Raw genomic sequence first — 27,196 nt, 5'->3', positions numbered from 1 at the left:
ACAATTATATAATGACAGAATCTACGGAACCTAAGTCTGGATACAATAATCAAATGGGAAAAGACCGGGGTCGCTATAGCAGTAACTATACACAGATTGTATCTATAATTATTTGTATGAGGGGATTTTAAATGCTGATTAAAGGATTTTGACCAAATCAATAAATGCAGGCATGTGGAAAGACATGTGGATTGAAAAAAGTTAATAAATGCTGATAAGGAGATTTTGACCAAATCAATAAATGCTGAGTTTTTTTTTTTAAAATAAAAAATTTAGAAAATTCAGATTGGGATATTGAAGCTCCCACAGGCCTCGGGGTTAAAAACCCCCTTTTGCTTAATATATAGTATACATAGATAGATAGATAGATATTATAAGATGAGAGAAATAAAGTGCTATCTTATTATAATGAAGGAGATCTTATAAAAAAAATGTGTAGACATGAATGTCCTCATATTTTATTGCCTTTACAATTATCTATATATGTGAATTGTGATTTTTAAATGGTTTTTTTTTTTAAATGTCTTCTTTTTTTCCTTTTTTATATTATATTAAAGTTTAATATTTTAATAATAATCATATGTGTTACACTTTTTAAGGAATTAAATGTTTTTTTTATATTATATTATATTAAAGTTTAATATTTTGATAATAATCATATGTGTTGGACTTTTCAAGAAATTTTTTTTATGCTTGTTCTTAATGCATTAAAGTGTTATTATGAGGGATAATAATCATATATGTTGGGAATTTTCAAGAAATTCATATTTGTTGGATTTCAAAGATTTTTTTTATGCTTGTTCTTAATGCATTAAAGTGTTATTATGAGAGTAAGACTTGGGAGTTGGGAGAAGTTAATAAATACTAAGATTTTTTTTTTTTAAATTAAAAAATCAGGAAATTTAGATTGGGAGATTGGAGCTCCCACAAGACTTGGGGTTAAAAATCCCCTTTTGCTTAATATATAGTATAGATTAGCCTATCACCCGTGCTATGCACGGGATAATTATAGATATTTATATTTGTTTTATTTTTTTTAATATATAAATTATGTTTTTTAAGATTTTTTATAAAAATAATTTAATAATCTTATCACTAACTATAGTGTACAGAAGAAATTAAATAGGCTACTGCAGTAACTATGCACAGACTGTATCTATAATTATTTGTATGAGGGGTGCTAATCTCAGATTTTGACCAAATCAATAAATGCAGGCATGTAAATTGAAAAAAGTTAATAAATGTTGATCAGGAAATTTTGACCAAATCAATAAATACTGAGGTTTTTTTTTATTTAAATCAAAAATTTAGAAAATTAAGATTGAGAGATTGGAGCTCCCACAAGGCTTGGGGTTTAAAAACCCCATTTTCCTTAATATATTTACAATTATCTATATATGTGAATTGCGATATATATTTCCTTAATGTCTTTTTTTTTTTTTAAATGTCTTCTTTTTTTTCCTTTTTTATATTATATTAAAGTTTAATATTTTAATAATAATCATATGTGTTGGACTTTTCAAGGAATTAAATGTCTTCTTTTTTTTATTATATTATATTAAAATTTAATAATAATCATATGTGTTGGGACTTTTCAAGGAATTCATATGTGTTGGATTTCAAAGAATTTTTTTTATGCTTGTTCTTAATGCATTAAAGTGTTATTATGAGGGTAAGACTTGGGGGTTGGGAGAAGTTAATAAATGCTAAGGTTTTTTTTTTTTTTAAATCAAAAAATCAAGAAATTTAGATTAGGAGATTGGAGCTCCCACAAGACTTGGGGTTAAAAACCCCATTTTGCTTAATATATAGTATAGATAGATACTAGCCTATCACCCGTGCTATGTACGGGATAATTATAAATATCTATATTTGTTTTAGATTTTTTTTAATATACAAATTTTTTTTTTTAGATTTTTTATAAAAAATAATTTAACAATCTTATTACTAACCATAGTGTATGTGAGAAATTGAAAAGGGTGCTACAGTAACTATGCACAGGTTGTATCTATAATTTTTTGTATGAGGGGATTTTGACCAAAGCTCTTAAAAGACACGTGGATTGAAAAAAGTTAATAAATGTTGATCAAGGGATTTTGACCAAATCAATAAATGCAGGCACGTGGATTGGAAAAAATTAATAAATGCTGAGGGTTTTTTTTTTAAATCAAAATTTAGAAAATTAAGATTGGAATATTAAAACTTCCACAAGGCTTGGGGGTTAGAAACCCTTTTTCCTTATATATAGACTAGCCCATTACCCGTTCTATGCACGAGATAATTATAGATATTTATATTTGTTTTAGATTTTTTTTAATATATAAATTATGTTTTTTAAGATTTTTTATAAAAATAATTTAACAATTTTATCACTAACCATAATGTATGAGAAAAGTTGAAAAGGATATTGCAGTAACTATACACAGATTGTATGTATAATTATTTGAATGAGGGGATTTTAAATACTGATCAGGGGATTTTGACCACATCAATAAATGTAGGCATGTGAAAAGACATGTGGATTGAAAAAAGTGATCATGGGATTTTGGCCAAATCAATAAATGCTGAGTTTTTTTCTTTTTAAATAAAAAATTTAGAAAATTCAGATTGGGATATTGAAGCTCCCATAGGCCTTGGGGGTTAAAAACCCCCTTTTGCTTAATATATAGTATAGATATAGATAGATATTATATTAAAGTTTAATATTTTGATAATAATCATATGTGTTGGAATTTTCAAAGAATTTTGTTTATACCGGTCTTTAATGCATTAAAGTTTAATTGTGAGAAGGTTTTGACCAAATCTCCCAAAAGGCATAGGAGTTGACAGAAATTAATAAATGCTGAGGTTTTTTTTTTTTAATTCAAAAAATTAGAAAATTAGGATTGAGATATTGGAGTTCCTACAAGACTTGTGGGTCAAAAACTCCATTTTCGTTATATAATACTAGCATATCACCCGTGCTATGTACGAATTGTGTTTACAATTATCTATATATGTGAATTGTGATTTTTAAATGTTTTCTTCTCTTTTTTTTATTAAATGTCTTCTTTTTTTTTCTTTTTTATATTATATTAAAGTTTAATATTTTGATAATAATCATATGTGTTGGACTTTTCAAGGAGTTAAATGTTTTTTTTATATATTATATTATATTAAAGTTTAATATTTTGATAATAATCATATGTGTTAGACTTTTCAAGAAATTTTTTTTTATTCTTGTTCTTAATGCATTAAAGTGTTATTATCAAAGATAATAATCATCTGTGTTGGGACTTTTCAAGGAAATTCATATGTGTTGGATTTCAAAGAATTTTTTTTATGCTTGTTCTTAATGTATTAAAGTGTTATTATGAGAGTAAGACTTGGGAGTTGGGAGAAGTTAATAAATGCTAAGATTAATTTTTTTTTTAAATCAAAAAATCAAAAAAATTAGATTAGGAGATTGGAACTCTCACAAAGCTTGGGGCTAAAAACCCCATTTTGCTTAATATATAGTATAGATTCCATTATTATTTTATTCATTCATGGAGGTTGTAGGTTTATATATTTTGTATATATATATACTGTTAAGAAATTTGAGGAGTTAAATTCATGTATAAAGAATGGGTATTATTCTTAGTTAAAAAATTTTGTGCATAATCACGAACTTTAAAAATCAAGAAACCATATCAAACGGATGAATTTTGAACTGAAATTTTTACAGTAAATCAATTACATATTGAATTGCATATCTGAATTTTTTCATAATTTTTTAGAGTCAAAATCCATATAAATTGAGGTATACAAATCTGTCCAGGAAACCAGTCCGAAACAGTAAATTCGGGAGTGTTGTTCTCTTTGGGTATAAATCCAAAAATTATCAAATTAGTGTCATTAGAACCGGTTACGAGTCTAGTTTCGTACGTTTTTGGCCTTGCATTGATTGCTCGTGTATATTAAGAGAACCGTCAATTTCTTTAAAGTGCTGCAGAAAACAACCTGTTTGGATATAATAAATTGTAGATAATTATTTTGATGAGCAAGTCAAGTGAAACTAATTGGGTTTGAAACTTAGGAAATATTAAATCATATCTGGAGGTTTTTGGAATTTTTCGAATAGCGTGGAGTGGGTTTTGTAATTTTCAAAGTTAGCGAATAGATTGGGAAAACTTGTTTAAAATTATGTTTTATCTTAAAGTTATTTGTAGTTAAGTTTCGATCGGAACCCATGTCTTGAGTGATTTTAGACCTTGAAGAACATGAACTTAGGCAATATTTAAGAGTAACGGTGAGTTGGGTTGAGTCGTGTTAGTGCGCTATAAGTTTGAGGTTACTTAGTTCCTATTCTTTAGTATTTTTAAATTAGTAGTGATGTGTAGTCTTCGTACTTTGTTCACGGTACTAGTTGGACTTTCATACTTTATTTGAGGATTATATTATTTCGTTTTCAGGTGAGTAGTTCCGTGCTACATATTTTTATAAATGTTCCCCTACCTTGAACTGTTAGAAAATTAAATTGTTCTTTCATGACTAAACTGTTTTGATAAATTATTATATTATCAATTGAATCAAATTATTTCTGAAACATGTGTGAACTTGGCATACTGTAAACTATTTGTTTTGGTCTCATGTTTATAATGATGAACTACCATGTTTTGCGAAACTGATGTGTATTAATTGTTGGGACCATATGTGTATTTAGTCCAGGGAAATTATTCTACTGTTTGTGGTGACTCTGACCACTAGGGAACAGATCTGGGTTGGGCCGTGATGACTCTAGTGCTCAACGATTGTAAGGAAATGACCTTTAAAAAAAACTAGGTGACTTTCAATCGGATCGTCTTTGAGAAAAGGCCCAAGTGCCACCCTGAGGATGACTCTTAGTTTGGTATTGGATCTAGGGGGGCTTATAGCCTTGAGAACTGTGTGGCATATTATTTGTTTTTCTTGGTACCCAAAAAATTATTGGTGTTCATGTTATAATCTGTTTTAAGTGGAAAATGTCATTTATCATTTTCTTGCGAGACAAAAGTATTTTAATTGTTGAACTGTGGAACCTTCTTTTTTAAACAAATTGTATTTACCAAACTGTATGCCAATATAGTTTCTGTTATATATATCTTATTTTGGAATTGAGCCATGTCTTCAAAACTGTATTTACTATCCATGTTGCTACTCACTGAGCTATCAGCTGACTTAGTTTTTATCACTTCCAAGTGTTAGAAGGACTTAGGGTGAACTCATGGCGTAGCTGAGACTCGATTGCATGGACCTCTAGGACATGCATTTATTTTGTTTTAGATTGTTATGTCAAGTTTGTGCATACTTCTTTTTATTTTTATTGAGCTTCATTTAGGATTATTTTGATATGTGGGCTATTTATATCCCATAAGTTTGGATGGTATTGATTACTGTTGGTTTTGCCGTTTATACTTGTGGCATGTCACTGGATTGAGCTTGATTATTTATTACTGGACTTTTGTATAGTTGTTCAATGTGATTATGGATTAGTGGTTAGGCTTACGTGTGCCTTGGGCTGAGTCCCTGTGGGCCACGACCGGTCATACCTGGATTTGAGGTATGACAATTGTGGTATCAAAGCTGTAGTTTATCGAGTTACATATCTTGCATTTCATTATTTAGGCGAGGTTCGAGTCCTTATAGTCCTTAGTAGTGTGTGGTTAAGTTAGTTTTTTTAAACTAGTGTCGAATCTTTTTTTATTTTAGTTTGAAGGTTAAGAGTTGGCACATAGATATCTATACGGATTGTCTATTCTTTGGGAGCCTTTGATGTTTGTATTACTGTGTGTAATCCATTAGGAGAAACAGTAGTATGGAGAGATGTTTGTAGATCTTGTGATAGAGATGGATGGTAGAATTTTTTCAGTGGATTTGATTTCTTTAGAGATGAAGGATTTTGACGTGATTTTGGGGGTGGATTGGTTGATGAAACATCATGCTTCTATTGATTGTTTTAGAATGGGGGTAGTTTTTGCTATACCAGGACAACTTGAGTTTTTCTTTCAGGGAGATAGGAAAGGATCTTCTATTTGTTTTATTTCTTCCCTTCAGGCTGACCGAATGTTGAGAAAAGGGTGTCATGGTTATTTAGCTTGTGTGGTGAGTACTGAACAACCAGAGCAGAGGTTAGAGGAGTTTCCTGTAGTAAGGGAATTTGTTGATGTTTTTCCAGAGGATCTACCTGGTCTTCCTCCAGACCGTGAGGTCGAATTTTCCATTGACTTGATCCCTAATACAACACCTATCTCTAAAGCACCCTATAGAATGGCACCGTTGGAGTTGAGGGAGTTACAAACTCAGTTACAGGAGTTGCTAGACAAAGGTTTTATTAGGCCTAGTGTTTCACCTTGGGGAGCACCTGCGTTGTTTGTGAAAAAGAATGATGGGTCTATAAGATTGTGTATTGATTATAGAGAATTGAACAAAGTCACAGTGAGGAATAGGTATCCTTTGCCACGCATTGATGATCTATTTGACCAGGTGCAGGGAGCTCAAGTATTCTCTAAAATTGACTTGAGGTCAGGCTATCACCAGTTGCATGTAAGGGATGAGGATGTTTCTAAGACTGCTTTTAGAACCCGTTATGGGCATTATGAGTTCTTGGTGATGCCTTTTGGTCTCACAAATGCACCAGTCGCATTCATGGATTTAATGAACAGAGTATTTAAGCCCCAACTGGATAAATTTGGGGGGGTGTTTATTGATGACATCCTAATTTATTCGAGGAGTAAGGAGGAGCATGAGCAGCATTTGAGAGTAGTACTGCAGATCCTTAGGGAGAAAAGGCTGTATGCAAAATTTAAGAAGTGTGAATTCTGGTTGAGCAGTGTATCCTTTTTGGGTCATGTAGTGAGTAAAGATGGGGTATCTGTGGATAGCACCAAGGTGACAGCAATTGTTGATTGGCCACGACCTACTTCTGTGACAGAGGTACGTAGCTTTCTAGGGCTTGCTGGGTATTACAGACGGTTTGTGGAAGGATTCTCCCGTATTGCTTTGCCACTTACCAATCTCACCAGGAAAGGGGTAAAGTTTGAGTGGAATGATGATTGTGAGTGTAGTTTCCAAGAGTTTAAATAGAGATTGACATCAGCTCCAATCCTTGCCTTACCTACAGATGGAGGTGGTTTTGTGATTTATAGGGATGCTTCACGACAGGGTTTAGGATACGTACTCATGCAGCATGGGAAGGTGATTGCTTATGCATCACGACAGTTGAAAGTACATAAGAGAAACTATCCTACGCACGACTTAGAGTTAGCAGCAGTGATTTTCACTCTTAAGATCTGGCGGCATTATTTGTATGGAGAGTCATGTGAGATTTACACTGATCATAAGAGTTTGAAGTATATTTTCACACAGAAGGAACTAAATTTGAGGCAAAGAAGATGGCTTGAGTTACTAAAAGATTATGATGTGAATATTTCATATCATCCGGGAAAGGCAAATGTGGTTGCAGATGCCTTGAGTAGGAAGGTCGCAGTTGGAGATGTAGCTGCTTTGTCTATTGAGAGTTGTTTGGTGGAAGACATGAGACGTTTGAGGCTTGAGGTTGTTACACCTGGTAATAGGGCTTATTGTAGTCAATTGACAGTTCAGCCGACCTTGAGAGAACGGATTCGTTTAGCACAAGAGATTGACCCCCAGTGTGAGCGTATTAAAGGAGAGATGGCAGAGGGTAAGCACGTAGACTTTGTGGTTAGTGATGATGGGTTGCTTAGATTCCGTAGCCGAATTTGTGTTCCTGCTAGTGGTGATTTGAGGAAGGAGATTATGACGGAGGCACATAGTTCTAGTTACAGCATTCATCCTGGAAGCACTAAGATGTATCGGGATCTTCATGAACATTTTTGGTGGAATGGTATGAAGGGAGACATTGCAGAATTTGTGGCTCAGTGTTTGGTGTGTCAACAGGTTAAAGTAGAACATCAGAAACCTGCGAGAAAACTACAACCCTTGCCTATACCGGAGTGGAAGTGGGATCATGTTCCCATGGACTTCGTGTGCGGATTACCTCGTACTAGTAGTAATCACGATGCAGTTTGGGTAGTTGTTGATAGATTAACCAAGTCAGCACATTTTATTGCAGTACGGATGACCTATTCTCTAGCTCGATTTGCATTGTTGTATGTGAAGGAGATTGTTAGATTGCATGGTGTACCAGTGTCAATAGTGTCAGATCGGGACCCTCGTTTTGTGTCTAAGTTTTGGGGTGCATTACAATCAGCTATAGGTACTCGATTAAATTTTAGTTCAGCTTATCACCCTCAGACAGATGGGTAATCAGAGAGGACTATTCAAACCCTTGAGGATATGTTGAGGGTTTGTGCTTTGGAGTGGAGAGGTAATTGGGATGATTATTTGCTGCTCATGGAGTTTGCCTATAATAATAGTTATCATTCTAGTTTGGGAGTAGCTCCTTATGAGGCTTTGTATGGAAGGAAGTGTAGGTCTCCTTTGTGTTGGTATGAGGTTGGTGAAAGGCAAATGTTGGGACCTGATTTGGTGGAGGATGCTACACGAAAAATTATCACCATCAGAGAGAGATTATTGACTGTGAGAACCCGAATATAAAAATTAAGTAAATAATTAAATAATAATATTACAATCTCAAATATTTTGGTGGTGAATTCTAAGGTGCAAATTAAATATTATTGGAGGATCTTTTAATTAATTTTAAACTTAAAATAAATTTGTGGTAAAAGCATTTAATTTAGAAGCAAGATTTATTATAAAAATATATATAAAGAGAGAGAGAGGAGGGTGTGACTTGAACTCTAGACCACAAGATCAATATATAAGACTCTTACCATTTGAGTTGCATATAACTTATATATATGTTTTGTATATTGATCTATTTATTTGACCTATGTGTGCCCACCACTAGTATAAAATAAAATAAACACAAACCCTACTCTATTATTTGTTCACCACATAGGGCAACAACACAGCAGCCACGGGAGAGGGTTTGAGAGAAGGAAAAAAAGAAGAAGATGTTGCAATCAAAGAACTTTTGGGTGTGTTGTGTTGTGTGTGATCATCAAAGGTTAGCCCTCCTAGGTTTTCTTCTCTTCTTTCTTTGTTCTATCCTTATTCTATAATTATTTTATTCATTCATGGAGAGGTTGTAGGTTTATGTATTTTGTATATATATGTATACACTGTTAAGAAATCTGAGGAGCTAAATTTATGTGTAAAGAATGAGTGTAATTCTTAGTTCAAAAATTCTGCACAGAATCGCAAACTTTAAAAATCAAGAAACCATACCAAACGGATGAATTTTAATCTGAAATTTTTACAGTAGATCAATTACATATTGAATTGCATATCTGAATTTTTTCATAATTTTTGGAAGTCAAAATCCATATAAATTGAGGTATTCAAATCTGTCTAGGAAACCAGTCCGAAACAGTAAATTCGGGAGTGTTGTTCTCTTTGGGTATAAATCCAAAAATTATCAAATTAGTGTCATTAGAACCGGTTACGAGTCTAGTTTTGTAAATTTTTGGCCTTGCATTGATTGCTCTTGTATATTAAGAGAACCGTCAATTTATTTAAAGTGCTGCAGAAAACAACTTGTTTGGATATAATAACTTGTAGATAATTATTTTGATAAGAAAATCAAGTGAAACCAATTTGGTTTGAAACTTAGGATATATTAGATCATATCTGGAGGTTTTTGGAATTTTTTGAATAGCGTGGAGTGGGTTTTGTAATTTTCAAAGTTAGCGAATAGATTGGGAAAACTTGTTTAAAACACTGTTTTATCTTAAAGTTATTTTTAGTTAAGTTTCGATCGGAACCTATGTCTTGGGTGATTTTAAACCTTGAAGAACATGAACTTAGGTAATATTTAAGAGTAACGGTGAGTTGGGTTGAGCCGTGTTAGTGCGCTTTAGTTGAGGTTACTTAGTTCCTATTTTTTAATATTTTTAAATTAGTTGTGACGTGTAGTTTTATACTTGGTTCAGGGCACTAGTTGGACTTTTACACTCTATTCGATTCAAGGATTATATTATTTCGTTTCAGGTGAGTAGTTTCATGCTACGTATTTTTATAAATGTTCCCCTACCCTGAACTATTGGAAAATTAAATTGTTGTTTTAAGACTAAACTGTTTTGATAAATTATTATATTATCAATTGAATCAAATTATTTCTGAAACATGTGTAAACTTGGCATACTGTAAACTATTTGTTTTGGTCTCATGTTTATAATGATGAACTACCATGTTTTGCAAAACTGATGTGTATTGATTATTGGGACCATGTGTGTATTTAGTCCAGGGAAATTATTCCACTGTGTGTGGTGATTCTGGCCACTAGGGAACAGATTCGGGTTGGGCCGTGATGACTCTAGTGCTCAACGATTGTAAGGAAAAGACCTTTAAAAACAACTAGGTGACCTTCAATCGGATCGTCTTTGAGAAAAGGCCCAGGTGCCACCCTAAGGATGACTCTTAGTTCGGTATTGGATCCAACGGGGCTTATAGCCTGAGAAATGTGTGGCATATTATTTGTTTTTATTGGTACCTAGAAAATTATTGGTGTTCATGTTATAATCTGTTTTAAGTGGAAAATGTTGTTTATCATGTTCTTGCGAGACATGAGTATTTTAAGTGTTGAACTGTGGAACCTTCTTTTTTAAACAGATTGTATTTACCAAACTGTATGCCAATCTAGTTTCTGTGATATATATCTTATTTTGGAATTGAACCCTGTTTTCAAAACTGTATTTACTATCCATGTTGCTACTCACTGAGCTATTAGCTGACTTAGTTGTTTACCATTTCCAGGTGTTAGAAGGACTTAGAGTGGACTCATGGCGTAGCGGGGACTCAATTGCATGGACCTCTAGGGCATTTATTTAATTTGTTTTAGGGTGCTTTTTCGAGTTTTGTGCATACATTGTGGTTGGGTTTTATTTAGAATTATTTTATTTTGTGGGCGGTTTGTGTCCCATTTAGTATATATATATTTTTAGGAAGTTGGTTATGACTTGTTTTTCACTTGTGGCATGTCACTGGATTGAGTTTTGGTTATTTATTATTAGACTATTGTTTAATTGTTCAAGGTGAAATTGAATGCGTGTTTAGGCTTACGTGTGCCTTGGGCTAAGGCCTTGTGGGCCACGGCCGGTCATGCCCGGATTTGGGGTGTGACAATTGTTGGTGAAATTGAATGCGTGTTTAGGCTTACGTGTGCCTTGGGCTAAGGCCCTATGGGCCACGGCCGGTCATGCCCAGATTTGGGGTGTGACATTGACTGCTCAGAGTAGACAAAAAAGTTATGCTGATCATCGTAGGAGAGATTTAGAGTTTCATGTGGGGGATATGGTATTCTTGAAAGTATCACCATGGAAAGGAGTGATCACGTTTGGAAAGAAAGGAAAGTTGACTCCTAGATACATTGGTGCATTTGAGGTATTGGAGAAGGTTGGTGAGGTTGCGTACCGTGTTGCTCTACCCCCTAGGTTGGCAGGAGTACATAATGTGTTTCACGTGTCTATGCTGAGGAAATATGTGCACAGTCCGTCGCATGTGATAGATTATGAGCCGCTTCAGATTAGAGAGGATTTTTCGTATGAGGAGATACCTGTTCAGATTTTGGATTCGAACAAGAAAAGGTTGCGTACAAAGGTCATTAAATTGGTTAAGGTACTGTGGCGTAATCATCTAGTTGAAGAGGCGACTTAGGAATGCGAGGACGAGATGCGCGAGAAGTACCCACATCTATTCTTATGATTTACTCAGGTTAGTTTCGAGGACAAAACTTTTTTTTAGGAGGGGAGAATGTGAGAACCCGAATATAAAAATTAAGTAAATAATTAAATAATAATATTACAATCGTAAATATTTTGGTGGTGAATTCTAAGGTGCAAATTAAATATTATTGGAGGATCTTTTAATTAATTTTAAACTTAAAATAAATTTGTGGTGAAAGCATTTAATTTAGAGGCAAGATTTATTTTTATTTTTTAAAAAAAATAATGAGGGCAAGATAGTAAGTATATTTTGTTATAATAATAGTTATATTTTATTTAATTAATGTGTTAGAAAAAGTAATATAAAGATAATATTTTAGGGTCTTTTTGTGTAGATACATATGTAACCCTAGGTTACCTCATACTATTCATAACAGCAGCAGGAGCCACCACGGGAGAGAGAGAAAGGTTGAGAGAAAAGAAGAAGAGAAAAGAAGGGTTGCAAACAAGGAGGAATTTTTGGGTGTCGTGGGTCTTTATCTTTCTTCTTCCTTTTGGTTTTGTTTTTATCCTTATTCCATTATTATTTTATTCATTCATGGAGGTTGTAGGTTTATATATTTTGTGTATATATATACTGTTAAGAAATTTGAGGAGTTAAATTCATGTATAAAGAATGTGTATTATTCTTAGTTAAAAAATTCTGCGCATAATCACGAACTTTAAAAATCAAGAAACCATATCAAACGGATGAATTTTGAACTGAAATTTTTACAGTAGATCAATTACATATTGAATTGCATATCTGAATTTTTTCATAATTTTTGGGAGTCAAAATCCATATAAATTGAGGTATTCAAATCTGTTCAGGAAACCAGTCCAAAACAGTAAATTCGAGAGTGTTGTTCTCTTTGGATATAAATCCAAAAATTATCAAATTAGTGTCATTAGAACCGGTTACGAGTCTAGTTTTGTACATTTTTGGACTTGCATTGATTGCTCATGTATATTAAGAGAACCGTCAATTTCTTTAAAGTGCTGCAGAAAACAACCTGTTTGGATATAATAAATTGTAGATAATTATTTTGATAAGCAAATCAAGTGAAACCAATTGGGTTTGAAACTTAGGATATATTAAATCATATCTGGAGATTTTTGGAATTTTTTTAATAGCGTGAAGTGGGTTTTGTAATTTTCAAAGTTAGCGAATAGATTGGGAAAACTTGTTTAAAATTATGTTTTATCTTAAAGTTATTTTTAGTTAAGTTTCGATCGGAACCCATGTCTTGGGTGATTTTAGACCTTGAAGAACATGAACTTAGGTAATATTTAAGAGTAACGGTGAGTTGGGTTGAGCCGTGTTAGTGCGCTATAAGTTTGAGGTTACTTAGTTCCTATTCTTTAGTATTTTTAAATTAGTAGTGACGTGTAATCTTCGTACTTTGTTCAGGGCACTAGTTGGACTTTCATACTTTATTCGAGGATTATATTATTTCGTTTTCAGGTGAGTAGTTTCATGCTACATATTTTTATAAATGTTCCCCTACCCTGAACTGTTGGAAAATTAAATTATTCTTTCATGACTAAACTGTTTTGATAAATTATTATATTATCAATTGAATCAAATTATTTCTGAAATATGTGTGAACTTGGCATACTGTAAACTATTTGTTTTGGTCTCATGTTTATAATGATGAACTACCATGTTTTGTGAAACTGATCTGTATTGATTGTTGGGACCATATGTGTATTTAGTCCAGGGAAATTATTCCACTGTGTGTGGTGACTCTGGCCACTAGGGAACAGATCTGGGTTGGGCCGTGATGACTCTAGTACTCAACGATTGTAAGGAAAAGACCTTTAAAAAAAAACTAGGTGACTTTCAATTGGATCGTCTTTGAGAAAAGGCCCAGGTGCCACCCTGAGGATGACTCTTAGTTCGGTATTGGATCCAGGGGGGCTTATAGCCTTGAGAACTGTGTGACATATTATTTTTTTTTCTTGGTACCCAGAAAATTATTGGTGTTCATGTTATAATCTGTTTTAAGTAGAAAATGTCATTTATCATGTTCTTGCAAGACATGAGTATTTTAACTGTTGAACTGTAGAACCTTCTTTTTGAAACAGATTGTATTTACCAAACTATATGTCAATCTAGTTTCTGTTATATATATCTTATTTTGGAATTGAGCCATGTTTTCAAAACTGTATTTACTATCCATGTTGCTACTCACTGAGCTATCAGCTGACTTAGTTTTTATCACTTCCAGGTGTTAGAAGGACTTAGGGTGGACTCATGGCGTAGCTGAGACTCGATTGCATGGACCTCTAGGACATACATTTATTTTGTTTTAGATTGTTATGTCAAGTTTGTGCATACTTCTTTTTATTTTTATTGAGCTTCATTTAGGATTATTTTGATATGTGGGCTATTTATATCCCATAAGTTTGGATGGTATTGATTACTGTTGGTTTTGCCGTTTATACTTGTGGCATGTCACTGGATTGAGCTTGATTATTTATTACTGGACTTTTGTATAGTTGCTCAATGTGATTATGGATTAGTGGTTAGGCTTACGTGTGCCTTGGGCTGAGTCCCTGTGGGCCACGGCCCGTCATACCCGGATTTGAGGTGTGACACTATCTGCTTTAGCTTACAGTATTTGATTGCACATGCTCAATGGTCTTTCATGACTTTGACGTGGAAATTCTGTTGTTGATACATGCAGCAAACTAATACAACCGATATGTTAGATGAGGCAGTAGAGTATGTCAAGTTTCTGCAGAGACAGATTCAGGAACATTCTGCATTAAGTCAACTTGAAATTTGCTCACTTTTATGTTAAGAAGATATGAATGTGGGAAATCTTTTTACAATCATTATTCACGCTTCACAATAATGCCTCCAATACTCTACAATTTTAAGCAAGTATTGATGATAAAGGTATTGGTACAAGAGGTGGGATCGATTATGCTCTGACTGGCTGTAATTTCTAAATCTTGGCATTTGCTTGAATTTGAGGCAGCAATTGCAATTTTAAATATAAGTAACTAAAATTTTGAATTGGCAACAGCAAAACAGCTTCATAATATAGATACTTACAAAAAAGAAGGAAAAAAAGAAAAAGAAAAAAAATTCATGATGTAGTGAGGTATGGATAAGAGTAGGACAGCTATTTATTCCATTTGTTCAATTGAAGTCCTCACGAAGTGAAAAACCAAAATGTGGCAGGAACTCACGGAGCATCAAAAGAAATGCAAATGCATAAATAAAGATTAATTGCGAGAACATACCCGGGAGTGTGTATGCTACAGTGGTCTTTCATGGTTTGTAGGCAATCCCTTTGGAAGATGAAGATCTGCCTTAAAAATATGGTATTTTACATGTTCTATGTTGAATTTCTGCATGTTGTAGATATTGGCTGGGTATAAGAGCGTGCTATTTAGTCAAGAGTATCAGCTTCAACGTGGAAAAAAAATATCTATCTGAAGTTTTATTGATATGGCTGTAGTTGTAGTTGTAGTTGTAAAATGTTGTACAAGGTAGTATCTCTTAACATACTCTACTCACTAGCTTCTTTAGGTTAAAATATTTATTTTCCATGTCCACAATTGTGAATTTGGAAATTTGAATGCCATAAAGCTTGCTGTTCTCATGAAGCTATTCAGTAAATAAAAATATTCCGTACATCAATTTCCTTTCCACACACAGATTCCTCAATTTTTACTCTCTGGCATTTTAGAAATATTTTATTTGTAATTTGTGATGTTTATTTTGAACTTCCTTGCTTTATATCATGGACTGGAATGAAGATTTTGGGTTTTACCGTTGCATTGTTGAATTTCAAAGTTTAAGGGAATATCTGTTATTATGTATATATTGGTGCAGTGGTGATGGACAACATAATGGTCCCGTAACTCCCCAAACTGGATGAAGCTGGATTCAATGCCAGGCTTGTAGTATCACATTGAGAGAGTTGCTATTGGATTTTCACTAAGAGTGTGATTGGGTGTGAAAATTGGTGTTCAATCTACCTGTCATAAAAAATAAAATAATTAAAACAAAATCATTTGAGATGCTTATTTTCTGCATATGTAGTTACTGATATTTGCTCCATTCATAACTCTGAAGTTAGGTGATCATGACGTCATTACTTCTATCAAGTTTCCTTGTAAGTACTACAGGTTTTGACCTAGGTAAAGGGCAAATTTGAAATGTGGTCTTATAAGTACTACAGTAATGATGATGATGAAGAAGAAGAAGAGGTTGTGGGAGTTGTAGATGTGGCAGTGTTGAGAAGTTAAAAACTCCCAATGTTTTGTAAAGTCGTGTTTTAATAATATGAATTTATTATGTTATCTAAACATGACTGGAGCTGCGTTTTGAAAACATTGAAAAAATAAATAAATAAATAAAAACTGTAAAAATAAAATTTAGGATAAATTATACTTTTCACTTCTATAGTTAAACTTATATTTCACTTTGATCTTTTATTGTTTCAATTTAAATAATTTAGTCTCTACACTTATAAGTCTAATTTTAATTTCGTTCATTCCGTCAAAACTTCCTACCTTTACACCTAAAGAGATTGACAATTATTTCAAAATTGTTAATTTTAACCTCAAAATATATATATATATATATATTGAAACTACAAGTATCAAATGAAATTTGAGTCGGACTAGTAAAAGGGTAATTTATCATAAATTTTATAATTAGTTGAGTTTGGTGGGGAAAAAAAAAAACAAATGCAGGCTATGTAATTGTCTCAGGTGATCCCCAATGGATGACTTCTTGGATTGGTAGACGACGTCGTGTTCTCATGATTAAACGCCCTTTGTTAATATAAACTTAAATCTGTACTTATATTATATAATTTATACTCGAGTTTATGTAAATTGTCACATTTTTATGATTTTTTTAAAATAACTTTATGTAATTGTTTGTAACTTCTTGCATCATGTAAATACTCAGTCAAATTCATATTAAAATTTATAACTTCTTTTAGATGGAGTATTACACCATTAGCGTGGGTATATGTATAGGGGAATTTTTTTGTAAGGTCTTGATATTTAGATTTTATAAGATAAAGGACATACAATATTTTCATGGTAGTTGAAGTCCCTTAAGATTTTTAGAGAGAAATTGTTTCGACACAGAGAAATTTCCTTGATATGATCACAAAAAAATTTTGAAATTTCTCTAGTGTGATCACAGAAAAATTTTATCGAGAGACCTTAACTAATAAAAAAAAATATTGAAGACCTCTCCTACTACCCAATGTTAGAGAGAGATATTTCACTAATTTTCTCATATATATATGTATATATAATTATTTATCCAAATGCACAAATTGTTTTGTCTACTAATCATTGCTTTGGTAAAAATAATTGTTTTAACCCTTAAAGAGTTTTGTGTCAATCCTTAAAATTTTAATTTTGTTGGTTCCATCTTTTAAAATTCTAATTTGAATCAATTTTGTCTAATTTTAAATAGATTATTTAAATAATTAACGAAATGATAATAAAATGTGTATTTCATGTCACTTTAGCTCCTAAAGTAAAGCAAAACAAAAGTGACCCTGACATATCTGCAAAAGGAAATTAATATTTGTAATTCTAGTTGGTGGATTTTAAAAAGCCAAAGCAAATAAGAAACAAACAATGGAAGGCATGTTTTTATATATAAGCTTCTCAGATTATGTTTATTTTGTTTCATTTAGCCCCCTTTCGCTTGATCTCAGTGTCTTCAACAATGAGGCTGCCCTCTGAGATGCTGGCCTTCAACCTTGAAAATCATACCACTGCATGTTATCAATTTTTAAGGTCTGAATTCTTTAAATTCTCAGCCAGCTTCCTGAAGAACCTCTTCATGTCCGGTGGACTCATTTTGGCAAGAAAATAGTCTCATTGTAACTTAAATTGCCATTCTTTTTTAACATTGTACATGGTAATTAAGGAGACGATAAGATGTCATATCATATGTTGTGTGGTTACGATGTTTTAATAAGAAGCTGCTCATCAACCTATTATCGTTTGAAATATTACAGTCGAGTTAAAGTTGATAATTTATAATAATTTAAATTTGATTTGAGCACCTCTGTTTTTAAACGGGGAAATAAAAAACTTAAACTCACCATGCAGCTTCTGAATTTTTTCTTGAAAAAATTCTTGCAGATTTGAGTTATTGGAGGGGTATGTATGTCACTGTGAGTGAAACAAACTGTTGCTACGGAATTACAATGACTTAACCAAAATCTACATTCCATCACAAGAAACCTCCAACAACAAAACAGCAAAACAGGAAAAAAATAATATGAGAAAATGGCCTCGATACACATATTATATGTCTTCCAGAAGAATATCTGATGGACGCTCATATCCGAAAACCATGGAGTAATCATCCATCTCTGTCTCCTCATCTGTAAACTTCCAACTCTCTACCACCTCCGAATCATTTCCGAATGTTAGAAGTTCCAATACCTGCATTCAAAAGGACCATATTTATCAAACATAACATCTATGCCAATACTGTGTACATATTCATTGAGACAGTTTTTTTATACCTCACTCATTGATGGACGCCATATTGAGGATCGTCTCACACAATAAGAAGCAGTGAGCACTAATCTATGCATTTGATCCAAGTCATATTTATCTTCCAATTCAGATCAACTAATTCAGTGATGCTTCCTAATTCCATAAGCGGCTTTGCCTACATATTAAAGTCATTCAAGTTCAGTAAAATATTTTTTGAATTCAGAGTTACTAGAAAAATAATATATTCGTTTTAGAAACAATTTCAGTGCATATTGATTTCTACTTGAGCTTTCAGTTTAAGCTTCCCATTAAACTTTTGTTTGCTCACTGTGGATCATGTTCCAATTCGATAATTTGAAAGCAATTCATCCACATTTTTCCATCACTGATTTCTTCCAACATTTGCATTCAAAGAAAACAAATGTTTAAACACTTATTTGTTGTCACATGCACTGGGTTGCATAAAAAATTTATGTGTTGTCTATCGATATTTTTAAATTTTTTTAAAGTGAGTTAGAATACATTTAAGTTGCTACAATTAGATTACAGGGGAGGCAGTCTCCTTACCACAAGAGAAGGTTTTCTACTGGCCTACGGCCAGTAATGATCTCCAAAAGAACTCTGAATGCAAAAACATCGGTTTTCTCATCTACAATTCCATGCATGAAGTACTCTGGTGCTAAGTAACCAAACGTCCCCACTATTGGAATCACAGCATGGTGAGTCCACTTATTAGGAAGCCATTTTGCGAGTCCAAAGTCTGAAATCTGTACAACAATGAAAATTGAGGTAAATTCTAATACATCAAGTCCTTTTTCATGAAAAAAAAAAAAAAAAAGAAAAGAAAAATTGCAGGATGTGTCTGTTGTTCACCCATGGTTCGTAATCTGGCCCAAGAAGCACATCAGAGGCCTTTATGTCGCGATGTATGATTCGGTGCTTGCAATGTTAAAACCTACCACTACCACCTACTCCACCTACTACACACCTACCACTACCACCTACTACCACCTACTCCACCTACTACCTACCTACCTACTCTACTATTCTATATATATGAATCATTGTAAACATATTAATACATCAATCAATAATACAATCTATATCTATACAATTCTCTATTTCTCTTTATACATTGAATTTTAACATGGTATCAGAGCAGGTTTAGAACCTAATATTTTCGCTTCACCGGCGGGCGGCAACCTCACCTTAGCCGCCCGCCGGACCTCATCCTATTCCGCTATCATCTCTATCAATACATATAGCTTCCAGTTTAGAGACTTCTTTTTTTTCATTCGGCGTTGTCCAATGGACTGTTCAGACTCCAATCTCATGGAATCCACGCCAGCCTTGGTTTTGGAGATATCATTCAAGACACAGACTAACTCCTTCATCTGAACGTTGAGAAGTAGCTCTGTCTCCTTGAGCCTACGAAGAGCGCCATTGACATCAACCAGATCGTTGTTGATCCAGTCAATGAATTTGCGTACACTTTTGTCTGCCTCAGAGATTTTGAGTTTGGACATGTGATATACCACGGCCGGCATGAGGTTATCGTGGATTTTATAAATAGGGAACATCTCATCCTCCTCGGTCGCCATCTATGAACGAAGATCAAAAATGAAAGTTTTCAGTTTTTCTTCGAAGATGGAGAGGAAAGACAAACAGGTTGTGATGACAGAAATCGTGGTCTCCCGACGCCTACCGCGACGAGGCGTGGCTGAGGCGGAAGGGCAACCACGACAGCCGCAAACGGCGGAGTATTGACAGAGGGTTCGGGTTCGAATCGCCGGAGATCGATCAACGGTTGTCCGATACTTTGCCTGCTTTAGGGCTCTATTACACTGTTAATAAGCAGTTTTATGAGAATTCGAAGTCCTCCACGAAGGCGTCCGAGTGTGACTCGCCGTCGTCTTCCGTTGGTAACCACTCCATATTCGATCCCGGTGATAATCCTCAGACGGTGAAGACGAGGTTGAGACAATAGGCCCAAGTGGTGGCTTGTTCGGTGCGTCAATCTTCTAGCTGATCCAGATCATCTCATCAATGGCTTCAATCAAAGCAATCCAACCATGGTTTATTTATTAAACAAAAAAAACTAATCAAAAAGCAACCCAATTCATTTTCTTATTCTTCTTAGAGCACTGACTTGCACCCTCCTCGGGCCACCCAATTCACTTTTCTAATTATTATTATATACACTTTTCCATTCTCAAATATTCTCCACCCAAAACCATCATCACATTTTCCACCGCCCCAACATTCTTTATCTTATATATATATCTATATATATATTTTTTTCTTTTTCTTCTTTCCACCGCCCAACTTTTCCTTGAACCTCAACTTTTTATCTTTTCTTTTTTTAAAAACAAAAAAACAAAAAAAAAAACAAAAACAAACAAACCCTTTTATTCATTCCATCTGATTTTTCTGTTCAGTCTTGTTCCTTCAAGCCATTCGGATTTGCACCATAAACTCATTTTATTCATATCGGGACTTCGCCCTGATCCCCATTTTACACCACAAAAAAAAAAACAAACAAACAAACAAACAAACAAAACACAACACAACAGCACAAAAAAAAAAAAACAAACAAACAAACAAACAAACAAAACAACCACATCCACAGGTGGGATTTTTCTTCTCTACTCTGCTGCCGGTCTCTTCTTCTTGCCTCCGTCCTGGGCGGCCCTTGACGGTGTTGCCTCCGTATTTCCCACTCCACTGGGCACGATCACTACTCCCTGCTCCTCCACTGCAGCATATGGCGGACCTCCAAATCGGAACATCACGGTGACCTTCCGCTTCAGCTCCTTATTTTCCGCCTTTAGCACACTTATCTCTGTTCGTGGATCCTTATACATGCGCTGGAGCAGAGCCAGTTGGGCGTTTAACTGCTACACCTCATTTGTCCTACTCTGCAGCCGGTGCGACAAGTTTGTGACCGCAGTCATGGTTTCCACACATGACTTCAATGTATACTGATTGGCTTCAATATCCGTTTGCACTGCCATTTTTTGCTCCACAGACCGCATAGGAAAGTTCAACGGCGCAAAACCAGAGGCGCTTGGTTGCGGTTCACGGGCCACCGCACCAGTTATTTCTCTTGCGGACTCGTTGAGGTCTGCAAAGAGAGTGAGCAGACCACGGGAAGAAGAGGCCATTTTCTGGGCAACCGAGTGTTACAGAGTATCTCTCTCAGCAAATGAAGAGTTTTTCAAAGGTTTTTAGCAAGTTTTTGTCTCAGCCTCTGCCTCAGCCTCAGCCTCCGTCTTGGTTAAATAGCCACGGCAGACACGCGCATTGTGCGCCGCTCGGCGTTAGACGATAACCTGGGCGCGCAAGCCATAATGTCCGGCACACCTTTTTATGGATTGGGCACGCCTTTTGATGGCACGCCTTTTGATGGCACGCCTTTTGAAAGATTGGGCACACCTTTTGAGGGTGCGACGTTTCAACGGTCCGGCATGACCCCATAAACTGTCCCGACATTGATTCCGGTTAGCTTTTACAACGGTCCGGCATGACCACATAAAACTGTCCCGACATTGATTCCGGTTAGCTTTTACAACGGCCACATAAACTGTCCCGACATTGATTCCGGTTAGCTTTTACAACGGTCCGGCATGACCACATAAAACTGTCCCGACATTGATTCCGGTTAGCATCTACATCGGTCCGGCATGACCTCGTCAACTGTCCAGACATTCGCTCCTACAACGGTCTGACACAACCATACAGTGTCTTCACCAACGGTCTGACACGACCATCCAGTGTCTCCTATCCTCTTTTATTTTATGTATTTTCTTATTTTGTTACTCTTTCCAAACTCAAGTTGCTTTGTGTCTCTCCTCCTTGAGTTTGCGGGGGGCTGTTAAAATCTACCACTACCACCTACTACCACCTACTACACACCTACCACTACCACCTACTACCACCTACTCCACCTACTACCTACCTACCTACTCTACTCTTCTATATATAGGAATCATTGTAAACATATTAATACATTAATCAATAATACAATCTATATCTATACAATTCTCTAATTCTCTTTATACATTGAATTTTAACATGCAACATTTATGAAGATAATGCAGACCCCTTCCAATCCCCAGTGCAATTTTATATCTATCTGGCCACTTGAGTAACTTGTCTGCTTTTCCTGAGAAAAACAAAAATTGTGCGAGTCTTTTGGTATCGCATAAGCTTTCAGTAGCATGCAGACCCATCTAATTGTTTTTTTTTTTGGTTTTTTTTTTTTTTTTTTTTTTTGGGGGGGGGGGGGGGGGGTTGTTGTGTGGGGTTGTTCACTTACCATGCAGATGCTAAAGTTCCATTGGGAGACAAGTTGAAGATGAGATGGAGTCCATTTTCAATGCAGCCGCCAACTAAGATTGCAGTATTGGGATGGTTGACATGTCCTATTATCCCCAACTCTAGAAGGAACTCTTTTTCCTTGTTTTCGTCTGTGTTGTCCTTTGCCAACCTCTTAACTGCTATGGTATGTCCATCATCAAGATCTCCACGATACACCTCTGAGTATCCTCCTCTCCCCACCATATTATCTGCAATGATGCAAGCAATCATATGATTTTTTGAAATTTTGTTAATCACCCTTTAAAATTTTTATTACGAACAAAGAAAAAAAGTGATTGGTAATGAAGCATTCTAATGACAAAAGTTGCATAGTATTCATACCCGAGTGGAAATTTTTTGTGGCTTTCGCAATCTCTTTGTAGCTAAAGCACCTTAGCAAAGGTTGCTGCTTTTCGTTGTCAGATAAGACGTCATTTCTATTTCTTTTTCTTGCATTGAAATCAAATGATGATCGTAGGAAAGAGGAAATACGCTTAAGAGGCGATGGTGGCTTTGGAAAATTGGATTCCCCTTTTAACTCGAGACAGAGGAGGGGAGTCTGTTATGCTTGAATCCCCAAAACTAGAGCTATCTTCTCCAGTGCTATTTGATTCTCCTTTACATACATCTAGCACTGTTCTTGGTGAAAACATTTTTTCTCTCTTTGTTTTTGTGACTGAGGACTTGTCCATACAGTCATTTTTGTTTGGCCACTTTGAACTCATTTGACAATGCTCTGCTACATTAAAACTGATTATTAGAGCACATCCGATTTAAAATAAAAAAAATTCATCGAAATTTCAAGTTTTTGAAATGAACTAACCTTCAATGTGCAGAGTATTTAAATCTGAATTTTGTTGTGGTATGACACATTTCCCAACTGAGACCACTGAACAGCCTTCCAGGGCATGCTCAAAACAGTAACTTGTGATTTCGCGTGAAATTCTAATGGCAAAACACAAATAAACTATTTAAAACATATTCTATTAAACCAAAGTATATGAATTGAACTCGATCAAAACCTATACCAGTTCGTTCTGTTCCTTGAATGATCAACAACAAGAAAATCTGCATTTACACGTTTCGCTTCCTCAATTAGACCTCTTGCAACACTAGTGTTGAACTCAACTCTAGCCTCCAGATTCACCTGAAATTTGAGGCCCTTAAGCACATATATGAAATTGCCAATTTTAGAGCACTTAGTATTTACTTGCACATAAATATTGCAGAAATGATATATAACTTTAACTACTTTATAGTCTGAAACTGAAAGAGGATAGATATTATATACCGCTTAGAGTGACATTGTGGCAAATTCAGCCATCACAGATACGACGTATGCTTTTGTATGACCAGCATGTGTTTGAAACTTTGCAACTGACTCGCGTTTCTTCCTATGATGTTCTACTGTTCTACCAAATAAACACGTGAGACTGTGTCAGCTAAAGAAACTTGTACTAATAAATTGCAATATCTCAATTCATACAAACTACAATATAGTATTTGTAGTTAGCATTTTACTGTTCACTTACTTATCGTTTGATTTGTTTATGAATAAATGTACATGCATCGTCAACGTGTGTTTTATATTAGATGTATTTTACGAAATATATACAAGTTGTAAACATATGATGCACATTACAACCTATTAAAAAAACATATTATATTTTTAACATGGGAAGGGATCTTCTTCTTCTTTTTCAAAAGATAAATATCTACTTGTCTAATATTATATATCTTATGCTATTGATTTACATGGGCAAAGTTAAAGGACTTTATTATTTGAGACTGTAAAAGTTGTAAATTAAAAAATTAAAATATCAATAATGGTGATTTAAAGCATTACAAAAAAATATATTATATTCTAAAGAAAAATTTGATTCAAGAATATGATGATCTACTGAAATGCTACATTTTTGGTTAAACTTATTTTTATCTCTACTTTGCATTTTACATGTATTAAGTATTGGTGCAAGTATACCTTGCATTCTAGAACCTTGCTTATGTAACGATTAATTATAGATTGTTTAATTTTTTTATTCTTGCAATATAATTATGGTTTTTATAATTATAGTATTGTCTACCTGTTTTTTTATTTTTTTTCTTAAATAAAATTTACGATACACAAAACAATACAATGCAATTGGAGTTGGAATATCCATAAAGAAACTTAGATAATGTTAAACATTACGGTCAAATAGCTCTCACACGAAACATCTATTTCCATAAAAGAGAAAAACAAAATGAGAGAAAGGATATAATTTGACCCAAAATGGTCTTAATTAATGATGAATGAAATGACAAATTAAGATTAGGTAGAAGAGAAGATACTAACCAAGAACGTGTAAGGCAACCAGAGTGTCATTTGGATGAGCTACAATCCTGATAGCCCATGCCACAAGCTCTTTGCTATCATCTGGGTTTAAAGATATGCCTATCAGTATTTTAGCAGGAGGAGATGAAACACTCATTTCTGCTTCTATATGATTCTGCTGGAAGAATCAAGATTAATTAGTAGAATTTGACAACCTAAAACATAAAAAATAAAAAATACACAAAATGGGTTGTTTCCTTATTCTGATCCTACTCAGCAGTGGAAGAATAGAAACTCTAGCTTAAGATCAACATGTATTATACGAGCAACAACATGATTAAAGGTCCAGTGCGGAACCGAGGCCACCTTGGTTCACATTCATATATTCTTGTTTAAGAAGCATAAGCGCTTCTATGCAAATAATGTTAAGAACAATAACAAATTTACCAACAAATATACCAATTAGACAAAAATGATACATGGGTTTCACATCAAATGGTGGAACCCACATACATGTATCGTATCTTAGTTGATATGTTTGTTGGCATATTATGAAAGGGAAAGGAAGGCTTTTCTTGTTGCAAGTGAATTACTGATTAGTTTCTCTCTCTCTCTCTCTCTCTCTCTCTCTCTCTCTCTCTCTCTCTCTCTCTATGTGTCTCTTGAGAGTTGTGTGCTTTTGGAAAGCAATTAATGTTATGGTTGGGGTGCTTTAGGGTGAAAGCAAAGGTGGTGAACGTGTATTTGGTTTGTCTTGTAGACTAAGCCAAAACAGAGACTCCATTTGTCTGCTTATTATAAAAGGTAATTCATATTGTTTGGGTTTGGCAGGAGGGGCTATTTGCTACTTAAAAAGTGTCCCATCCTTTTAATCATTGAATGAAACGTTGATAAGACAATTTTGCAATGTTGGGATGAGAGAGAGAGAAGAGTGAGAGAGAATTTCTCCATATAGTAATTGCTTGATCACATAGTCACATTAACCATCCATACAAGCATGGCAAATTTTATCTTATGGACAGTGCAAATTACTAATGGGTCATGTGGTCACTACAGGAAATCGCACTTTTACAGACTAAAAATTTAGTCGGCAAAAGCCCATTTTTAGTCAGCAAAAATTATCCGCAACTAATTTTTTTGATCACCACTTTGGTTGCCAATTGAGGGTCGGGAAAAGTAATTAGCGATTAAAAAATTTTTTAGTCGGGAAAAAGTTATGTATGCAGACTAAATTTTTTGTCGCTGAATGTTACATTGCCGCGACTAAACCATTTTGTTGCTAAAACACTTTAGTCGCCAAATGTGATGTTTTCCCGACTAAATATGTTAGTCGCCAATTGTCACATTCCCCAACTAAAAGTGTTAGTTGACAAAAGTAATGTTTGCGTGACTAAAACTTTACTTGGCAATAGACCTATTCACGACCAAACACTTTGGTTGCCAAGATTAACAATTTTACCGACCAATTACTTGGTCGCCAAAACAGGAAAAACCAAACCAAATTTTGGTCACCAATTCAATTCTTTTGTTTATGAATATAGAAATAAAATATAAAAAGAATTCCATTTGACCCGTATGATATATAATAATCCATCTAAACCATTCAATATAACTTGTAATTTGCAAGAATCATATACCATAGAAAAAAGAAAAAAGAAGAAAAAGTTAACCAAAGATAAAAACATATACCTTAGGATCTTCCTTAATTTTGTGAACATGAAATGACAATTTCCTGAAAAATAAAAAACCATGTTTGCAATACATCGTCTTCTTGAGGGTACAACAAGTTTTCCCCCATGGGCAATGAAGGCGGAGTTCCAGGAGGAATGCAAGCTGCTCCATTCTCTCCAGCACATATGCACAAAGCCTCTGCATCCCTAAGGATTGAATCGAGGTCAATGTGACCACTCAGCTCATTTATAAACTTCAAGAGATTGTCGAAATCCATCTACTCCCCCATTATCTTGTTACGATGCAACTTCAGGATTGCAACACAGACGTATAGACTATGAAGCACTGACACATTCCCAGGCTCTGCGTATGAGCATCGGACACGTGTCGGACACGCGGTAGACACGTGTCCGACACTCTCACTAACGTGTCTCTTTTTTTTGAAATCTTCCAGTTTGGACACGTCATGGACACGGAAGGACACTTTTCGGACACTCGTGAGGTGGATCGAAGGAGCCCTAACTATTTTCCTTGATCGACAGAGAAAGAGAGAAAGGGATCGAGGGAGACAGAAAGAGAGAAAGAGATCGAGGGAGACAGAAAAGAG

The 27,196-nt window shown here is 34.6% G+C and overlaps 1 long non-coding RNA gene and 1 pseudogene across 2 annotated transcripts; one reads left to right on the top strand and one right to left on the bottom strand.

The window, feature by feature from the left end:
• Positions 1-8,928: 8,928 nt before the first annotated feature.
• Positions 8,929-11,066, top strand: LOC145803387 (uncharacterized). Its single transcript, XR_014345486.1, has 3 exons — positions 8,929-9,049; positions 9,975-10,032; positions 10,798-11,066. It is a non-coding gene; the product is annotated as an uncharacterized LOC145803387 (long non-coding RNA).
• A 6,819-nt stretch (positions 11,067-17,885) lies between these two features.
• On the bottom strand, positions 17,886-26,866 carry LOC114308912 (putative receptor-like serine/threonine-protein kinase At5g57670; annotated as a pseudogene). The gene is made up of 11 exons (XR_014345601.1): positions 26,681-26,866; positions 24,947-25,093; positions 23,633-23,751; positions 23,428-23,549; positions 22,947-23,340; positions 22,569-22,813; positions 22,320-22,396; positions 19,119-19,200; positions 18,813-19,012; positions 18,272-18,420; positions 17,886-18,188 (listed from the first exon to the last, which is right to left on the bottom strand). The product of XR_014345601.1 is annotated as a putative receptor-like serine/threonine-protein kinase At5g57670 (transcript).
• Positions 26,867-27,196: the final 330 nt, after the last annotated feature.

Source organism: Camellia sinensis, chromosome 12 (assembly GCF_055761805.1).
Source record: "Camellia sinensis isolate YWXY chromosome 12, ASM5576180v1, whole genome shotgun sequence".
NCBI lineage: Eukaryota > Viridiplantae > Streptophyta > Magnoliopsida > Ericales > Theaceae > Camellia > Camellia sinensis.
Note: the sequence above shows the minus strand (reverse complement) of the source record. Positions and strands in the feature narration are given on the sequence as shown.